At 39.7% G+C, this 19,382-nt stretch overlaps 1 long non-coding RNA gene across 1 annotated transcript; it reads right to left on the reverse strand.

Annotated features, from left to right (window-relative positions):
- Positions 1-266: 266 nt before the first annotated feature.
- Positions 267-16,060, reverse strand: LOC122755623. Its single transcript, XR_006356397.1, has 3 exons — positions 15,933-16,060; positions 4,875-4,959; positions 267-666 (listed from the first exon to the last, which is right to left on the reverse strand). It is a non-coding gene; the product is annotated as an uncharacterized LOC122755623 (long non-coding RNA).
- Between the last annotated feature and the right edge of the window lie 3,322 nt (positions 16,061-19,382).

A 19,382-nucleotide genomic window follows, 5' to 3' on the forward strand; every position in this document is an offset into this window, starting at 1 on the left:
TAAAAAGAGTTGTTTCAAATGACTATTCACAAATGCCAGAATATGGGCAAAATGGTGAGGTCTCTACCTCTACCTCTATCTCATTATGAGGATGTAAATGTTCCCTCAAGCATTTCAGAGACATGATGAGATGTAACTTAAGACTGGAATGTGGTTAGAGGAGAATATGCTTTAGGACAGTGGAGTGATAGTCTTTATTAGCAACAGTTGCTCACTTGAGAAAAGGGTCAGACGAGAAGGGGGAAGCATGGTGGAGAGCATTTAGGTGACAATTAATGGAGAGAGAAACCGAAATGAATGGTGCTGTGAATGGTTTATTATACAGCTTCTTGATGAGTTAGGGGAATGTCTACCAAAGCATGGGAATGGAATGGGCAGACGAGAACAATTTATTCCAACAACCATGAAGAAGCAGCTGAAGCAGGCAGTGCGGAGCACTTAGAGCTTGGTCAGAGGTGCCAAGGTCATCCACTACATCTCGGGCCATTGACAGTTGTCCTGACTTTTGTCTTGCCACTGGACTCTGATGACTATGCAAGAGAGAGGGAGACCGATGACCTTGTACAACTCTGTCTCGTTGACACGCAGGTCAAGATATCACCCCATGGTGTCATCAGTCCTCTTCAGAAACCAAGGATGAACAACAAGAAGTTTATTATAGACCACCTGAAGGAAAAAAAAAATGGATCATGTAAGAAGTTCATCACAAACCTGTCAAGGAGACATAATGATAGAAAATTCAACTATCCAGAAATAAACTGGAGTTTTCTGCTAAAAGTAAAGTGGCAATGAATTATTATTGACTTTCCATAATGATAATTCCATTCTTTAAAAGGTGAACAAATAACAAAAAGGACTCCTGTTCTGGTTCTAATACTGACCATAAAAAAGGAAGTGGTTACTGATATACAAATAATGAAAACTCTGAGTGGAAATGTCTACTTAACTTTAGAGTCTATGATAGCAAAGGAAGAGAAAGTCTGTCATTATGACATACAGCCTTGTTTTTTTTTTGTTTGTTTTGTTTTGTTTTTTTAAGAATAGAATTTTATTTTCCAAAATATATGTAAAAACAAATTTTAACATCAATTTAAAAAAAAAATTGTTCCAACTTCTCTTCCTCCTCTATTCCCACCCCCACCCACTAGAACTCAAGCATTTCAAAATAACTTATACATGAGTAGTCATGGAAAACATTCCCACATTAGCTAGGTTGTGAGGAAAAAACAGTCAAAAAAAATTCCCAAAACTTCAGACTGAGGAATTGTCAAAGAGAAAAAACATTTTTTTTAAAAAATGTGTTTCCAGGGGCAGCTAGGTGGTGCAGCGGACAGAGCACCGGCCCTGGAACCAGGAGCACCCGAGCCCAAATCCGGCCCCACACACCCAGCACCCACCAGCCACATGACCCCAGGCAAGCCACCCAACCCCAATTGCCTCACCAAAAAAGAAAAAAAAAAAGAGAAAAGAAAAAAAATGTGTTTCCAACTATTTCAGATACTATCACTTCTTTCTCTGTAGATGGGTTGCCATTTTCATAGTCCTTCAGGGTTATATTGGACCATTGCCTTGCTGAAAATAACCACATGCTTCCCAGCAGATCATTTTACACTATTGCTGTTATTTTGTATACAGTGCATTTCACTCTGCTTCAGTTCATGTAGGTCTTTCCAGGTTTTTCTAATAGTATCCTGTTCATCATACCCTAAATAATGTACCTTAAACTTGACAAAGAATTTTCTTCGTATTAGCCCAGCAAAGTCATCATAACTATTTCCCTCCATCCTATTCCCTTCCCATGATATTTACTCTATTTTCCATCTTCTTTTAAACTATTCCTCCTCAAAAGTATTTTACTTCTGACTGTCCCCTCCCCTACTCTACACTCCCTTTCTTTCCACCCTTCCTTCCTTATCCTCTTCCCCTCATACTTTCCTGTAAGGTTAAATAGATTACTCCTCCCAACTGGGTGTGAATGTTATTCCCTCCATGAGCCAACTCTGATGAGTTTAAGGTCTTTGAGCTAATTCTATGTTCCAAATTTTCTTCCTCCCTCTCTCCTCAACCCTCCCTATGAAATCAAGCAATTCAATATTTCATACTTGTGCCATTATGCAGAACGTCTTCACCTTCCTTGAAAGTATTTTGCTTTTTACTACTCTCTCCCAGAATCTGCCCCAGGTCAAGGAGAAAATATTGCAAGCAGCTAGAAAAAAGGAATTTAAATACTGTGGAGCTCCAATAAGGATAAAGCAAGATCTAGCAGCTTCTACATTAAAGGACCGGAGGGCATGGAATATGATATTCCAGAGGGCAAAGGAACTGGGACTACAGCCAAAAATCACGTACCCAGCAAAACTAAGCATCCTCTTTCAGAGGCAAACATGGAACTTCAAGGAGAAAGAAGACTTTCAGGCATTTGTTATGAAAAGACCTGAACTGAATAGAAAATTTGACTGTCAAATACAACACCCCAGAGAAGCATAAAAAGATAAACAGGAAAAAGACTTCATGAGGGATATTAAAAGATCAAACTGTTAACATTCCTATATGGGAAGATAATACAAAAGACACAGGTCTGAACTGAATACGAAGGGAAGTTATGTTTTGTTCTTTGTGGGGTGTCTTATGTATGGGGCCGGATTTGGGCTTGGGGCCTCCTGGGTCCAGGGCTGGTGCATTGTCCACTGTGCCACCTAACTAACCCATAATGACATCCTTAAAATAGGGTTGAGGTGTAGGAGAAATAGACTGGGGGAGGGGGAAGGGGAGAGATGGTCTGGGGAGAGGTTATTCATATGAAGGAAACAAGAAAAAAGCTTATGGAGGGGAGGGGAAGAGGGGGAAGGAATTGGGGAGTGATTGAACCTTAATATCATCAGAATTGACTCAAAGAAGGACTAACATACATACTCAAGTGGGTATAGTAATATATTTTGCCCTGAGGGAGGGGAGGGAGATAAGGGGGGGGAGGGGAAGGAGGGAAGGGCAGATTCTGGGAGAGAGTAGTAAAAAACAGCCTTGTTTTTGAGAGACTACAGATTTAATAATTCAAAGAAAGGATAGCTGGGAATACATGGCCAAAAATTCTATAGGATAATTTGTCCTAATAGGGTTAAGATGTTCTTAAGAACAAAATTTTAGCAACACAGAAGCACATTATTCTGATGAGGAAGAAAGTGGACTAGAGAGACAAACATGGGATACTTTTTAGTGGTAATGAGCTTCAACCAGGGACTCATCAACTGACTTAGTTTTTAGAAACGAAGTACAATTTCATATTATATCAGCCTTTTTAATTTTTTTTTAACATGTTAACTTGTGCTGAGCTGGTCCTTCCTCCTCCCTTCTTTTATCCTTTGTTATAAGGCATTGAGAAATGTATGTGATGTAAAAACAAAAGATATCAACAAAATTATTTTTAAGTGACATGTAGGGGTTAGAAACAAGGGCAAGTAATATTATAAATATAAATTACTGGCATCCATAATAGGATCAAGAAATGCTACGGGGGGCAGCTAGGTGGCGCAGTGGATAAAGCACTGGCCCTGGATTCAGAAGGTCCTGAGTTCAAATCCTGCCTCAGACAGTTGACACTTACTGGCTGTGTGACCTTGGGCAAGTCACTTAACCCTCATTGCCCTGCAAAACAAAAAACAAAAAAAGAAAGAAAGAAATGCTATGGTTGGAAGAGTATTAGAGGCCCTTGAATACATCTCCCCCATTTTACAAGGGAAGACACTGAGACACAGAGAGGTTAAGTGATTTGCCCAAGACTACACAGCCAGTAAGTATCTGAGGCAAGAAAGAAATTAATCAACAAGCATTACTTACTGTGCCCTAGGCACTGTTCTAGGTGCTGAGGACATAAAGACAAAAAATATGCACTCCTTTATTTAAAGGAATTTATGGTTTTGGGGGGAGGGGAGTTAGTGAGATCCTTCTCATTGGAGGTCATCACATAGAAGCTGGATGACTACTTGTCTGGTATGTTATAGTGGGGATTCTTTTCTGGTTTGAGTTGGACTAAATGGTTTCTGAGGTTCCTTCCACTTTTAAAATTCTGTGATTCTGTAATGCATTTTGTACTTTCACTAGGACCAACTGTGGTACATTGCACACAGTAGGTACTCAATAAAACTTGCTGAATGAATACATGAATGGATAAATTATTGTTCTGTTTCTAGAGAGACTTTCAAGAGACCATCCTGTTATGGGAGGATTATGGGCCCTGGTTGCCCCAGAAGTTGTCTGGGGAGGTCCAGGAACTTTTTCCTTGAAACCCCAGGAGTTTTCCTCTGAGATCAAGGAGGCCTCTCCTTGAGCTCAACCAAGGACAGACACATCCAAAAGAGATAAACAGCACCAATCAAACTGAGCAAGCTCCAGGACCACCACCCTACATTCCAGTCCCCCTCACCACCTGGATGAGGGTGTGGCTATACCAGGAGAGGAACCAGGAACGGCCCACCAGCAGACTGCTCGGACATCTCAGATTGCTCACGGCCCATCATCAAACTATGCCAACCCACCACCCAATAAGGGACATTTTACCCACGCCATCTTGGCTCTATGAAAGAGCGCTCCCCAAGCTAGTTGGGGAGGAAAGCATTTTTTTTAAACCTTCCTCCTGGCCAGTTTCTCTTGTACCCCAATAAACCTGTTCTTTTATTCCTAAATAGGACTTGCTCAAGAGTGTGATCCTTTACAGAGGAATCCTAAGGACCCACATGCTTTCTCCCTATATCAGTCCACTCTTTCTCTTCTTCCTTGCTCAGAAAAGGGATAAAGTAAAAGTTGACAGTGAATGTGATATTATTTTCCCCTCCCTTTCTCTAACAGTTTTAGAGAAGGTATCATTTCTTTATACCCACCTTCAGGAGTGATGAAGGACCTTTGTTTTTGATGATCATATCATGATTTTTATTGCCTTGCATGTAATGGGGCCCCAATAACAATCTGTGGATGAATAGGTGCATGAATGATAAACAAGTTAGTGAAAGAAGTAAAAGAGGCCTGTAGACCAAAAGCAAGTTGCCAAGACAACCAATCTCTGTCTTTCTCCCTTAGAGGTCACCAAATAGAAAGAAAGGAGAATCCATCAGACTCAAACATTCAGATGGAAATCCTAAATTGCTATCTTTATCCCTTATAGACTCTATTATGGGTCTGGCTCTCACCTCTGTAACCCTTTGTGAACTGCTTCCCAGGTCCCTCTCATTTACAGATGATCGTCCATTTATCTGGATGGCATTCACCTTGGATTTAAGTGCTAGCCTTTCAAAATGTGCTGACTGATAAGCACCATGAGTTCAGCTCTGGCAGGAGCTTGAGATGGCTTTCAAGGTTGCTTTTCCTTCTATGTGGAGGCTGCTGAGTTCCTCTATCCTGCTGATAATTACCAACCTTTCTAGCCTTGTCTGAGGAAATGTGGTTTTTCCCTCAGTGATGATCATACTTCTTAAACACTCTTCAGTTAAAAAGCTCAGAGGAAAAGAATTAAGAATAGCACTTTGCAAATTCAAGTCATGGGTACATTTTATTAAAAAAAAAAATTTCAATAAGCAGATCTGTCGGCAAGATCACTTTGCATTCTGAGAGATTCAGAATGCCATTTATAAGAAAATGAAGTTATTTCAGTTGTTAATGGCTGATCCAGGAGAGTAGTACCCAAATTGGAAATTATAACTTTGACTGAATGTCATTGTATTCAGTTAAATACATAAATGTGCTGTATTTTGTGATATACATCATCCTAAAAGTCCATTCTTGGAATATTCTTCTTCCTCATCTGTGCTGCTGAGCTCATCTCAAACACTACTGCCTATGTGGGGCTGCTCCTTCTAAGTCTCCTTTGCTGGATCATCAGCTACCATTCACCCCCTAAATGTGTATATACCCCAGGGTTCCTTTATCTCTACATTTTCTCTCTTGATGTCATCATCAGAACCAATATAAGTTCAATTATCAATCATATGCAAATGACTCACAAATCTATGTATCTAGTGCTAGTGTCATGGGGTGCAGAGCACCCCAGAAGTTCTCTGGGGCACATCAAGGAATCTTCTCCTTGAGAAACTAAACCAGAGGACAAATAATTCCTAGATAGATTAGCGGAACCAAATCGGACTGAGCTAGCTTTGGATTCCCACCCTTCATTCTGGTCTCCCTTACCCCTGGGGAGATAAATTTGGGTGTGACTGTGGCCTTTGTGTCCTGAAGAGTGATCCATAGCCACCCCTCACCCAATTCCTCCAGTCACTGCCAGTGGGGGATGGTCCTCCCTCACTAAAGGAACTTTCCACAGGCAGATGGTCCACCCCCATCAGTCCTCTATAAAAGTACCTTCCAGTCTCCTGCTAGAGGAGATTGGTACCTCTGAGCCATGTGCTTTGTGCCTATCTCCCCATGAGAAGTCTAAGGATTTCTTTCATGGTTTCCCTTCCCTCCCCCCTTCCCTTCCCTTGCCCCTAAATAAACTACCACCTTATTTGAACTACTTTTGTGTGCAAGAGGGTGTAATTCTTTAATGAGGAATTCCTAAGAACCCTAACCCCTAACCAAACCCATACCCCATTTCCCCCCAGTACACTAGTCTCTCTTATAGGCTCTAATTCTTCATCACAAACTACCTCACAGATATTTCAAGTGGATATCCTATAAGTCCCTAATTTCAACATGTGGAAAAGAACACACTCAACAAGCATTTATTAAACCACTACTATGTACCAGGCACCATTATAGGTGCTAAGAAGAGAAATACAAAGAATGAAATAATCCCTACCTACAAGGTATTGCATTTTCCTTGAAGAGACAATAAGTATACACATATATATGTATATACATAAAAAATATAAAGAGAAACACACATAAATACAAAGTAGTTAAATACGAGGTAGTTTTAGAGGAAGGTATTACCATGTCGGAAAAACAGGAAAGATTTCATATAAAAAGTGATTCTTGAACCGCAGCTTGAAGGAAGAGGGGGACTCTATGAGGAGAATTTAAGGAGGAACTGCATTCTAGGCATAGTGAATGGCCATTGCAAAGGTATGGAGATTCAAGAAAGAAAGAGTGTCATGTGTGGAACAGAGGGAAGGCCAATCTGGTTCAATTACAGAGTTATGAAGTGGGGATAATTCCTACTGAGGTTAAAAAGATAGATTAGGCCAAAATTATGAAGGGTTGTAAAACCTAAACAGAAGACTTTATTTTTGATCCTAGAGGTAAGAGGGAACCACTGGAATTGATTGATATGGGGAATTATATCAAGCAGAACTCATTATCCCTCCCTCAAACCTCCCCTTCTTCCAGACTCCCCTGTTTATGTCACAGATACCAACAGCCTTCCAGGTACCCAGGTTAACAATGTCAAGTCATCCAAACTTTTCAGTATTTCCCTTTCCTTCACACCCAATCAGCTGTCAACTCTACAACATCCCTCTCATCTATCCCCCTTCTCCACTACCACAACCACCAGCATTTCCTTTATAACACTGCCCTCCCCAACCACCCAGTGTGAACCAGATGTGAAGGTGGTAACCAAGACCCAGCCAATGTTCCTGCCTTTTTTCCCATAACAGAACAATGAAGACTATTAGTATCATTCATCTGATAGCTCCCACCACTTGTTCAACTCTTCCAAATCCCTGTGTTATTTAATCAACACTGCCTGGAGTAAACTGTCCCCAGTTCCCACCTCCCATTCTCTCATTCTTATTCTTCTCAATCCTACCCAACCCGTGTTCCACCTCCTACCCTCTGGAATTTTCATTCTTGAATAAAAAAAGCTTGGGCTTTTAGGCTCCCTGATTGTCATTCTGGTTTACTCCTCATTATCATGCTACATAACCAATTAATTACCAAATTTTGATGTGTCTACCCCCACATCTCTCACATCCAATTACTTCTTTCTACTCGTTTAACCACCACCTTAATTCAGACCTTCATCACCTCTAACCTAGACCATTGCAATGGTCTCTGAATTGGTCTCTTCCCCCTCCAATCCACTTAGCTAGCCAAAGTGATTTTCCTTAAGGTCAGATCTGACCCTATTACAGCCCAACTCATGAAAGTCCAGAGGCTCCTTATTTTCCCTAGGATCTAATATAAACTCCTCTGCTTAGCTTTTAAAGCACTTCACTAACTTCAATACTTGGCTAAAGAAGGTATCTTGGCCAAAGCTGCTGAAAGAGAAATTGGCTTGAGAGGAAAATAGAACAATTTCAGAAATAGCATGGAGAAAACTGGGCTGGAGGCAGGTGATAACAGAAAGGATTATCTTTAGCCTTAGCCAGGAAATCCTATTAAAGTTATTTAATTCGTTCTGTTTTTCCTTTGACCTAATTTTGTTAAATGAATTTAAATAGCAATTGGCCCTCTAAATACTATGAGAAGCCTGCTAAGAGAGTCACAGGAGAATAGTAAGATGGAATTTAAGTCAGTGAATAAATAACATTGACTGTCAAGACTACTGTCACCCTGACAATTGATGACAATGGGTGAATCTCTCCAGGAGGAGCTGGAGCAGGCTAGGCAGCCAAGCAAAAGTTCTAGGTAGGAAATTACTCAAGCATAATGAGGCCATATAAGGAAGGGAAGAGAAAGAAAGTAGTTACTTTTCTTAGTGAGGCAATTGGGGTTAAGTGACTTGCCCAGAGTCACACAGCTAGTAAGTGTTAAGTGTCTGAGGCCGGATTTGAACTCGGTACTCCTGACTTCAGGGCCAGTGCTTTATCTACTGCACCACCTAGCTGCCCCTACATTACTTTTCAATGAGGATGGTCCAGAGGAGGACAACAGTGTGAACATTACCTCCCAGCTATGGTCTTAAACCTCTACCAAAGACCTACAAAAGACTTGAAGGCTTCACTTCAACTTGGGGGTGAGTGGGGTGTAACCATGAATTCTGAGATGCTATGCCAACAGATAACACGCTCTGGTAGATTCCACCAAACTAGGAAGGCTTTAAACCTAGCTCTGGAGAGAGACTATACCTGCTAGCCGCTAAACCTAGCTTAGTTAAGAGGAGAGAGTCGAAGGGCAGCTAGGTGGCGCAGTGGATAAAGCATGGCCCTGGATTCAGGAGGACCTGAGTTCTAATCTGACCTTAGACACTTGACACTTACTAGCTATGTGACCTTGGGCAAGTCACTTAACCCCCATTGCCCCCAGCAAAAAAAAAACAAAAAACAGAGAAGAGAGATCTATGATCTCAAGCTATGTACTCTCCTTCCACTTCATTTAGTTTCTGTTGTTAAATATCATTCTTATCAAAACGAGACACAGAAACATTTTCTTTATCTGGTGTCTCTAGGGAACGAGGAATTTCACATAAGTGAGTGGTGTTAAGGGCTAAAATTCTAGCTAGTCTGTCTAAAATATTTAATGAGTGGTCGCCAATCAATTACAAGCTTTAGCAAGAGTTAGACTTTTAAGCATTTATTAAGGAGAATAAGAATTTGGTAAAGAGAGAGAGAAAGGCCTAGATTCCTATCTATTAAAGGGAGAGCACATTTCTAGCTCCCTTCTCCGCCAGCGTCCTCAGGAAAGAGCCCCCAGTCTCCTCCTTCCTCCTCCCACTAGTTCGCGTCACTTCCTGATACCAAAGAAAAGACTCCTGGTCTTGCCCTCAAAGACCTTCGCTTCATGGGCAGAACTCTTCTACAGTAAGTATCCAGCAGGTGGCGTTATTCCAATCGTTACAGTGGTACATATAATTGAGATCCCAGTCTTCAGTGGAAATCTTTCAAAAATGTTATAGAATCTTAAAGGTAGAAGAGATTAATTTTTTTGCCTTTGTATAACTAATAGCTAATAGGTGATAGGTACCTTTCTTTTACCATGGCTGTCCATGAAATGGACTAAAAACAAATTGGCCATCAATTTTTGTGACCACTTTCCACTTCCATCTTAGTGGTGACAGTGATGGAAAAGAGAAGGAAAGGACCCCAAAATACCTCAATTTGAAAACACTTAATCTGTTTGCTAAACAGAGAGACATGTCAGCCAATGACCAGCTTGGTTTAGAGTATAAGCCTATTTGCAAATAGAGGTAAAAAAAAAAACAATTTTTTTTGAAAGACTGGGGGGGGGGGCAGCTAGGTGGTGCAGTGGATAGAGCACTGGCCCTGGATTCAGGAGGACCTGAGTTCAAATCTGACCTCAGACATTTGACACTTAGTAGCTGTATGACCCTGGGCAAGTCGTTTAACCCCAATTGCCTCACTAAAAAAAAAGAAAAGAAAAGAAAGACTATAGGGGGGCAGCTAGATGGCGCAGTGGTTAAAGTGTTGGCCCTGGATTCAGGAGTACCTGAGTTCAAATCCAGCCTCAGACACTAGACACTTACTAGCTGTGTGACCCTGAGCAAGTCACAACCCCCATTGCCCTGCAAAAAAAAAAAAAAAAAGAAAAGAAAAGAAAGAAAGACTATGGGGCAGCTAGGTGTTATGGAGGATAAAGCACCAGCCCTGGATTCAGGAGGATCTGAGTTCAAATCCGGCCTCAGACACTTGACACTTACCAGCTGTGTGACTTTGGGCAAGTCACTTAACCCTCATTGCCCCACAGAAAGAAAGGAAGGAAGGAAAGAAGGAAGGAAGGAAGGAAGGAAGGAAGGAAGGAAGGAAGGAAGGAAGGAAGGAAGGAAGGAAGGAAGGAAGGAAGGAAGGAAGAAAGAAAGAAAGAAAGAAAGAAAGAAAGAAAGAAAGAAAGAAAGAAAGAAAGAAAGAAAGAAAGAAAGAAAGAAAGAAAGAAAGAAAGAAAGAAAGAAAGAAAGAAAGAAAGAAAGAAAGAAAGAAAGAAAGAAAGAAAGAAAGAAAGAAAGAAAGAAAGAAAGAATATAACCAATGTCACCTCAAAAAATAGTGAAAAGTAATTGGGGCAGAAAGACAAACCCACAGAGAATTTGGCATAGCCTCAATTAAACTAGATCATCCCAAGATCATTTGTGGATAAAAGCAGGACAACACAAATATGAAATGGAACAGATCTGCCAGCATTTTTTCACTTTCTTTTTTAAAACTTTTACTAATATCTCTTGGTTTTTTATATCATCTTCATTTCCCAATATATTTTCACATTTCTCCTAAAGAGACATCTTTTATGAAAGAGAGATGGGGCAGGGGGTGGGGGACAGAAGAGAGAGGCTGGATGATTTCTAAGGTCTCTTCTAGTTCTAAATCTATCATTCTTATGAAATGGAGGAGGAGAGAAATTTAATAAAGACTTGAAAGCATGTGTATTTTTTTAGGAATTTCGGTGCAAGTATGTAAATTCATAAAAATTTATTTTAGGGGGCAGCTAGGTGGCACAGTGGATAAAGCACTGGCCTTGGATTCAGGAGTACCTGAGTTCAAATCCGGCCTCAGACACTTGACACATACTAGCTGTGTGACCCTGGGCAAGTCACTTAACCCCCATTGCCCCGCAAAAACAAAAAACAATAATACAAAACAAAAACAAAAAAAGAATGTTATTCTAAAAAAAAAATTTATTTTAAAAAACATTCCCATAAGTGGAAAATAAATTTATTAACAGTAACTATAAAGATATAAACATACAAGTATAAGCTTTATTAGGAACAGATCTAAATGCACAAACATTCCTGTAAAGAGGATGCAATTAAGTGACAAATCAATATATGTCCTATGTTATGGAGTTACCACCTAGGGGAGGCTGAGGATCAGTGAGGTCAATGCCCCTTTTAAAAAGACAAGTCACTTTTGAAGGAAGACTCTCCAGTCTTATTAAGAAACAGCTATCCTTTCTTTACAATCATGAGACCCTTTGCTCCCCTTTCCGGAGACCTCTTGTTCTGTTTGCCAATATTTTAAAATGTGATTTATTTTCTTCAATGACAATAGTGGAAACAACACATTTGGACTCTACCACCTCAGAAGCTGATCTTGCAAGAAAATAACAAAGATAGGGGCAGCTAGGTGTCACAGTGAATAAAGCACCAGCCCTGGATTCAGGATGACCCGAGTTCAAAGCTGGCCTCAGATACTTGACACTTACTAGCTGTGTGACCCTGGAAAGTCACTTAACTCTTGTTGCCCTGCCAAAAAAAAAAAAAGAAAGAGAAAAGAAAAGAAAAAAGGAAAGAAAGAAAAAATGAAAAAAGAATATAACAAAGACACATGAAAGAATGAAGTCATAAAGAATTGGTTCTGAGCAAATACAAATACAGTAGAAAAGAAATCTGTTCTAGAAAAACACCATTTAAAGGGATTCATATGTCAGTTCTCAAAATATCTCAAAGAGGAAAGATTACAAAAGAGCAGAAAATATTATGGACAATGTTTTTATAAAAAAGAATAAAGGTGATTGTGAAGGTAATAGGTCGAATGGCTTTCTGGTTGTTGGTAATACATACTTTGCAAATAATAGATGTCTATGTAAGATCATGAGGGAAGGAATGAAATAAGTATTTCTCAAGCACTTATTATGTAGCAGGCACTATGCTAAGTGTTTTACAAATATTAATTCATTTGATCTTCTCAACAACTTTGGGAGGTAGGGGCTATCATCCCCATTTCACAGAGGAAGTAATTTGCCCAGGGTCACACTGCTACTAAGTGCCTGAGCTAGATTTGAAATCATTTCTTCCCAGTTCCAGTTCCAAGGCTCTAAAAGGAACCCTGTTAAGATCTTTGATCCAAAGAACACTCATTGTTAAAAAACTGAAGACTATAACTGAAGATTCTTCACAGTCATACTTAAGAAACAAATGAGTAAATAAATGAAATATGAGAGACCTCATTGTAGAACTATTAGAAAAGGTCCATGGGGAATTCTAGAAGTGGATGCAATAATAATACAATTTGCATTTGCATAATGCTTGAAGGCTTGTGAAGCATTTTATTTACATTATCTCATTTGAGTCTTGAATGCCCTGAACAGAAATTATTATCATCTTCATTTTACACATGAGAGAACTGAGGCTCAGCTAAGTGGCACAGTCATGTTGACATGTGCCAGAGGCAGGATTCAAACCCAGGTCTCTCCCAACTACAGCTCCACCATTTTTTCCCATGAAACCCCACTAGCATTCCTACAATTGTAAGAGTCCCTTTGCCTCAGAACGTAAGTGCCTAAATTCTCAAAGAGGCATGAATGACTATGCTATTCTTGAAGGTCTCCAAGGACGTAGGTTCCATTAGATACAAGATAAACAGTTTCTTTTTTGAGGCAGCTCAAAGCATCTCATATTTATTTACATTATCACTCATGCTCACACATTCTCTGCAAGGTAACTGCTAATATTGTGCAGAATTCCCATCCAAAGTCATGTGACAAGTCAAGGCAGGTATCCAGATTTACAAGGCTATTATTACTTCCACAGACATTACAATTCCATTTCAGTTATAGACCCTAAAAAGTCTTAGTTTTCAAAGGCCACATGGGAAAATATTTTTAATTGTTCACCAAAAAAGGGGCATAAACATTGACTAAGCAGTTTGCTTGATGGAGATTCTGAAGCATCTTAAGTTTAAACTACCAAACATTGGTTTGGTAGTTTCCAACCATTCTTCCAGAAAAGACAATGTTTCAATGCTCACGAAAATAGAAACAATCATGTTGTCATTCAGATTTTGGCATTTTTAGCAAGCAGTCTATGGAAATTGTTAATATTTCCTAAAAGCTCTTTTCTAAACATTTCTGCCTACTTCTTTTTGTTCTTAAAATGTCTTCTCTTTGTAAGGGAGGGAGGGAGAACCTGATGAATCTTCCAGTCAACCAGTTGAGATTTTAGCATAGTTTAAGCAATTGTATGTCTTATTGGTGACTGAGATCCAGAAGGATGGGGGGAGGGGATGACTCAGGGGTTGTCCTATTCCATGGTCAATAAAAGAAGGTACACTGGCTTTCTAGTGCTCACCTTTCTCTCCCTTAACCCTCCTTCTAGAGGTTAGCAAGAAGGATTTTTCCTTTCTCCTTCCTCTCCCCACTCTCAAGAGCAGAAAATAGTGACTTGAAGGAGAAACAAATGACATGTCCCAAGCCCCAGTTTATGAACACCTTCTTTTGCCTTTCTGTTTTCTTTTCCAGAGCTAGAGTTCCTGAGAAGAGACTTTCCCAGATTCTGGTGTTATCTCATGGGTAATCACAAATTTGAGAATCCCCAAGTTCAAGAATTTGGGTGCCAATCTTCCAGATGAATAATATTTTCTTAACACTGTGCTTCTTGGAGAAGGAAATAGACTGCCTTGCAGCTGAAGGCCTAAAGTTATTAGCATATTAAGTTCAAAGAGATCTGGACCTTGCCAGCCCTCCTAGTGCTGTTAGTTACTTGGACAGTTAAGGTCTGAAGTGAATGGGGAATATTTGTTCAGAAGCCTCCAAAAAATCTTTACTTTCTGAGGGGAATCTAATGGGCAATTTGAGTATATTGTGCTTCTGTATTTGTGTATGGGCTCCCATGAATCCTTTGTATTGTCTGTGTTTCCTGTGGTGAATGAAAGTAAAGGCTGACCCATATTTGTTACCCATATCTACATTGAATTCTTGTGTGGGAGCTGGAAGCCCAGTTACCCACGTCAGGAAATGAGCTAAATGAGAATATGTAGAGATTTTCCTGCCATGCTCAAGGTAAAGGCACAATCTAAAAGAGAGACATTAACCCTTTGGGGTCAAGAGTTAATTCTGGTCAGTATGATCCCAGAGTCCCTGGGGGAAGGAGAAGGTCTCTGGACCTATATAACCTTTATTTTAATCATGGTTAGACTAATTTCATTTTTGCTGTTATTGGTAGTACTTGAAAGCTTTTTGTTGATATATTTTATTTTTATGCCATCTTTATCACCAATTATATTCCGCCCAACCAAAGAGTTATCCTTTTTAACAAAGAGTTTTTTAGAAATAAAGACAAAAGCAGTTCCAAAAAACCCCAAACCCAAACACATCAATTAAGTGATGATATAGGCAGCATTCTGTACCCATAGTGCCCTTTTCTACCTTTGCAAAGAATGGAGCCAGGTATATTCTTATATATCTTCTTTAGGAACAAATTTGGTCATAATATTTATATAACATTCATTTTTTTATTTGGGATGAGGAGTGTCTTTCCACTTACATTGTTGTAGTCATTGTATATATTGTTTTTCTGGTTCTACTTACTTCATTTTGCATCAATTCATATAAGTATTCCCATGCTTCTCTGTATTCATATACATTGTTTCTTATACCTCAATAATATTCCATTACAATCATGAATTGTAATTTGTCTAATTCCCCAATCAATGGGGATTCATACTCTCCAGTTTTTGCTACTACAAAAAGTAGACCCACTCCAAAATAGGTCATTTAGCTTGTTATTACCAATTATAGAAATGGATACTCTCCTCAAAGTCAAGGCTAGAAAGGACCTTAGGTAACCTAATCCCCTCATTTTATAGATGGTAAAATTGAAGTTGATACAGATTAAGTAACTTGACTGTGGTTGTTTCAGTCTTGTCCAATTATTTCTGACCCCATTTGAGATTTTCTTGTCAAAGAAGTTGATGTAGTTTCCCTTTTCCTTCTCCAGTTCATTTTACAGATAAGGGAACTAAGGCAAACAGGGTTGAGTCACTTGCCTAGGGTCACACAGCTAGTAAGTGTCTGAGACCAGATATGAATTCACAAAGATAAGTCTTCCAGTCAATAAACATTAAGTGCTTACCTATATGTCAGGCATTGTGCTAAGCACTGGTGATAAAAGGGGGTACAAAAGACAGTGCCCATCCTCAAAGACCTCACAATCTAATAGAAGAGAATTCTACAACTTTTCATCCCCACTAACACTAGGTTAAACAACATACTTTTTTAGCCTCTAGAAACAGGTATTATTTGCTTATTCTCTTTCTTTTCCTCTAAGATCTAGTGATATGTTTATAATTTGTGTTCATTTCAAATCACTATACATTTATTGACTCCCCACAAAGTACCTGACAGTGTGCTGAGTGTTGGAAGCAGTAACCAAGAGTAGGCATCATCCCTTCTTTCCTAGAAGGTGGGCCTTATACTCATTTATCTGGAAAGGTTTCTGGGAATCCTGCCTAGGGCGGGAACAAGATGGCTCCTCTACAAAAGACAAAATGAGAACATCGAGAATTTGAAGAGAGGAGTCCCAAATAGAAAAATGGGCATAATTGTCTTCACAATCTTTCCAGGGTCTAAGCTAGTTACCAACCACTCCCAGGGAAAGCTATAGTTCAATAGGAAATAATTCCCAGAGGAAAAAAGGGTTCGAAGTCAGAAGACCTGGATTCAAAGTCACATAATCCTCTCAGAGAGAGAGAGAGAGAGAGAGAGAGAGAGAGAGAGAGAGACATCGATTCATTCATTCAACAAACATTTCTTAGATGTCTAGTATGTGCAATTTACAGAGTGAGATTCAAAGATACCCTCTGGTTTTAGTTAGTTTGGTTGGTGTTGCAAACATAAAATTCTTTAATATAAGATCTGAAGAGAAACTGAATATATTTGTCACTGATTTGTCTAAAATAGTGCCAAATCAGGTTGCCTCCCACACTGCAGCTGGCTCTCACTGCCCAACCCCCACTCCGGCCCCATGCCACTCTTTTCTGTACATGCCTTGTCATAACATGCCAAGTATGGCTTCCTAAAAATAACCTACCAGAGAGAAGAGGAAGGACTGAGAGAGAAAGGGCTAAGCCAGCGATTGACATTTACTGGCTGGAGTTCTCCCCAAAGGTTAGCTGAATATAGTTTCTACTTGCCTGATAAAATGTGCTTTTCAGAAGGTGAAGTAGCAGCAGCAGCAGCAGCAGCAGTAGTTTCTGTCCTTTGTTCGGGAGTCAGAAAGAAGCTCTAAATGGAAAGGAAGAATGAAATGTGTTGTGGGAGAGTTTGCACATCTCTTTTGTTGGCAGGCGTAGCCAGGCTTCTTAGAGAACTCTATAGGAGCTCAGGAGTGGGGGGAGGGGGGAACACATGCTTTTTTGTCATGCTGTTGGTATTCTATAACTTTAATGTCAATATTTCACTAGCATTTGGAAAAAAACCAGAAACTTCATTGTAGGAGGATCTTAGCTATTTTAAGAATTGACATTGCCTTTTTCAGAAACTAGAAATATAATAAAAGAAGGAAAGGAAGGAAGGAAGAAGGGAAGGAGGGAGGGGGGAGAGAAGAAAAGAGAAGAAAGGGAAGGAGGAAGAGGAAGGAAGGGAGGAAGGAAGGAAAAGAAGGAAGGAAAGGAAGAGGAGAAAAAAAGGAAAGAGCTACAGAGAGATACAGACATAGAAAATGAGGCAAAGAGACAGACTCAGCAGTGAGGATTTATGTGAATAAATTGCAGCTGGCAAGTCATAATTCTCATCATTTAGAAACAAGGTCTGATCATTTGAGGAATGCCAAGGTTTGTGATGCCCTTTCCAATCCTTAGCATTGCATCTGCCACACTTTGAGCTGCTGGCTCCATTCAAGATATCACAGACCAAAGGAAGCACGTCTGGGAAGTCACACTCAGTCAAGTCTAAAAAACCCTTTGTAATGAATAGAACGTGTAATTACTCACTCCACTATTTTCTTCCACCCACCCCCCAAAAAAGGCTGCACCCTCCCCCCAGCAATTTATGGTATTTGTTAGCCAGGGATGTGACTTGAGCTTTACCTCAGCTGTTGCTATTCTTTATTTATTACATGAAAGCTCATTTCAGTAAGAGGGGGACGTTTTGCTTTGAAGATTTTGCAGTAGTGGGCTGGTAAATGTTTAACCGACTTTCTGAGAAAGAAAAAGTCCACATGGCCTACTTTTAAGTTTAATCTGCATTATTAACATTTTCTCCGTCATCATCTTGTTTAGTTGTTTACAGTCACATCAAAATCTTTGTGACCCCATTAGGGTTTTGGGTTTTTTTTGGCAAAGATATCAGAGTGGTTGGCCATTTCCTTCTCCAACTCATTGGACATATGAGGAAACTGAGGCAAACGGGGTTAAGTAACTTGCCCAGGGTCACACAGCTAGTAAGTGTCTGTGACCAGATTTGAACTCAGGTCTTCCTAACTCCAAGCCCAGAACCCTATCCACTGTGACACGAAGCTGTTCCTCATCACTTTCTTAAATATAGACAATTATTAAAAACAACAACAATAAATCAATTCCTGATTTGTAGCATTTGCTGATTTCTGAGGAATAAATGCTGACATTGAAAATTGTATCCAGCTAGCTCTGGATATGTTAGAGCAGGGGTCTGGTAAAATAAGCAAATCTAAAATTAGTCAGCCAATAAATTGCACTTTCCAGATTTTGCCTTCAAACCTCTCAATAATGAATACTCTGGATACACTATAGATCCTAGTATTCTAGTAATAGCCTGTTATGCAGTAAGAAGAGAGAGTGTGCGGGTTCAAAATTCTGGGTTCTAATCCTGACTTGGCCTATATATACTCTTCAGGATGTTTTCAACTGTCTGTAGGACTGATCAAACATAAAACTCATGCCCTCTTGAGGTTTTCAGAAAAATAGCAGAATAAAGTCAACCCATTTCATTAAACGTGTCAGCTTTGTAGAGAGAAATATCTTGATAGAACCATTTTTTGGAACTAAGTATACTTATTACATGGGAAGGCAGCTAGGTGGTGCCACATAGATAGAATGCCCTGGGCCTGGAGTCTGGAAGACTTATCTTCCTGAGTTCAAATGTTGGTCTCAGACACTTACTTGCTGTGCGACCCTGGACAAGTCACTTAACCCTGTTTGCCTCTGTTTCCTTATTTGTAAAATGAGCTGGAGAAAGAAATGGAAAATGACTCCAGTATCATGGCCAAGAAAGCCCCAAATGGGGTTATGAAGAGTTGGACAAAACTGAACGACAAAACCATTATATGGAAACATGTTGTCTCCCTCAATAGAATGTAAGCTCCCTGAGGGTAGGAATTGTTTCATTTTTATCTTTGTGCCTCTAATGCAGTGCCTGGTGCATAGCAGGTGATTAACAAATGTTTGTTCATTGGTGACTGATTGAAAAGAAAAAAATAGCTATTAATTAACAAATGTATTTCCTGTTGATAGGAATCCAGAGTCTTGACGTTGCATTCATGTTGTTACTTTATTGATTCTCCCTGAGTTGATTATTCATTCTCCATTTCTTAGCACTAGCAACTTCCACTGCTAGTCCTGACTACCCTTCCCCCATACAGTAGACATGGATATAGATCCATTCCATCCCACCCAATAATTATTAAATTCAGAGTCAATTCCCAATTTGCCTATTTTGGCCATTGTTTTGCCACTTCCAATTTTCTAACGTACCATGTTGATTACTAACATATACCTACATATTGGTTTGTACCACTGATTGTCTTCCACCAATGTAACTCTTCTGCAGAGAATAGTCTTAGAGAGTTACCTGTGGATACTAAGAGGTTAAAT

The sequence above is a fragment of the Dromiciops gliroides genome, chromosome 4 (assembly GCF_019393635.1).
Source record: "Dromiciops gliroides isolate mDroGli1 chromosome 4, mDroGli1.pri, whole genome shotgun sequence".
Taxonomy (NCBI): Eukaryota; Metazoa; Chordata; class Mammalia; order Microbiotheria; family Microbiotheriidae; genus Dromiciops; species Dromiciops gliroides.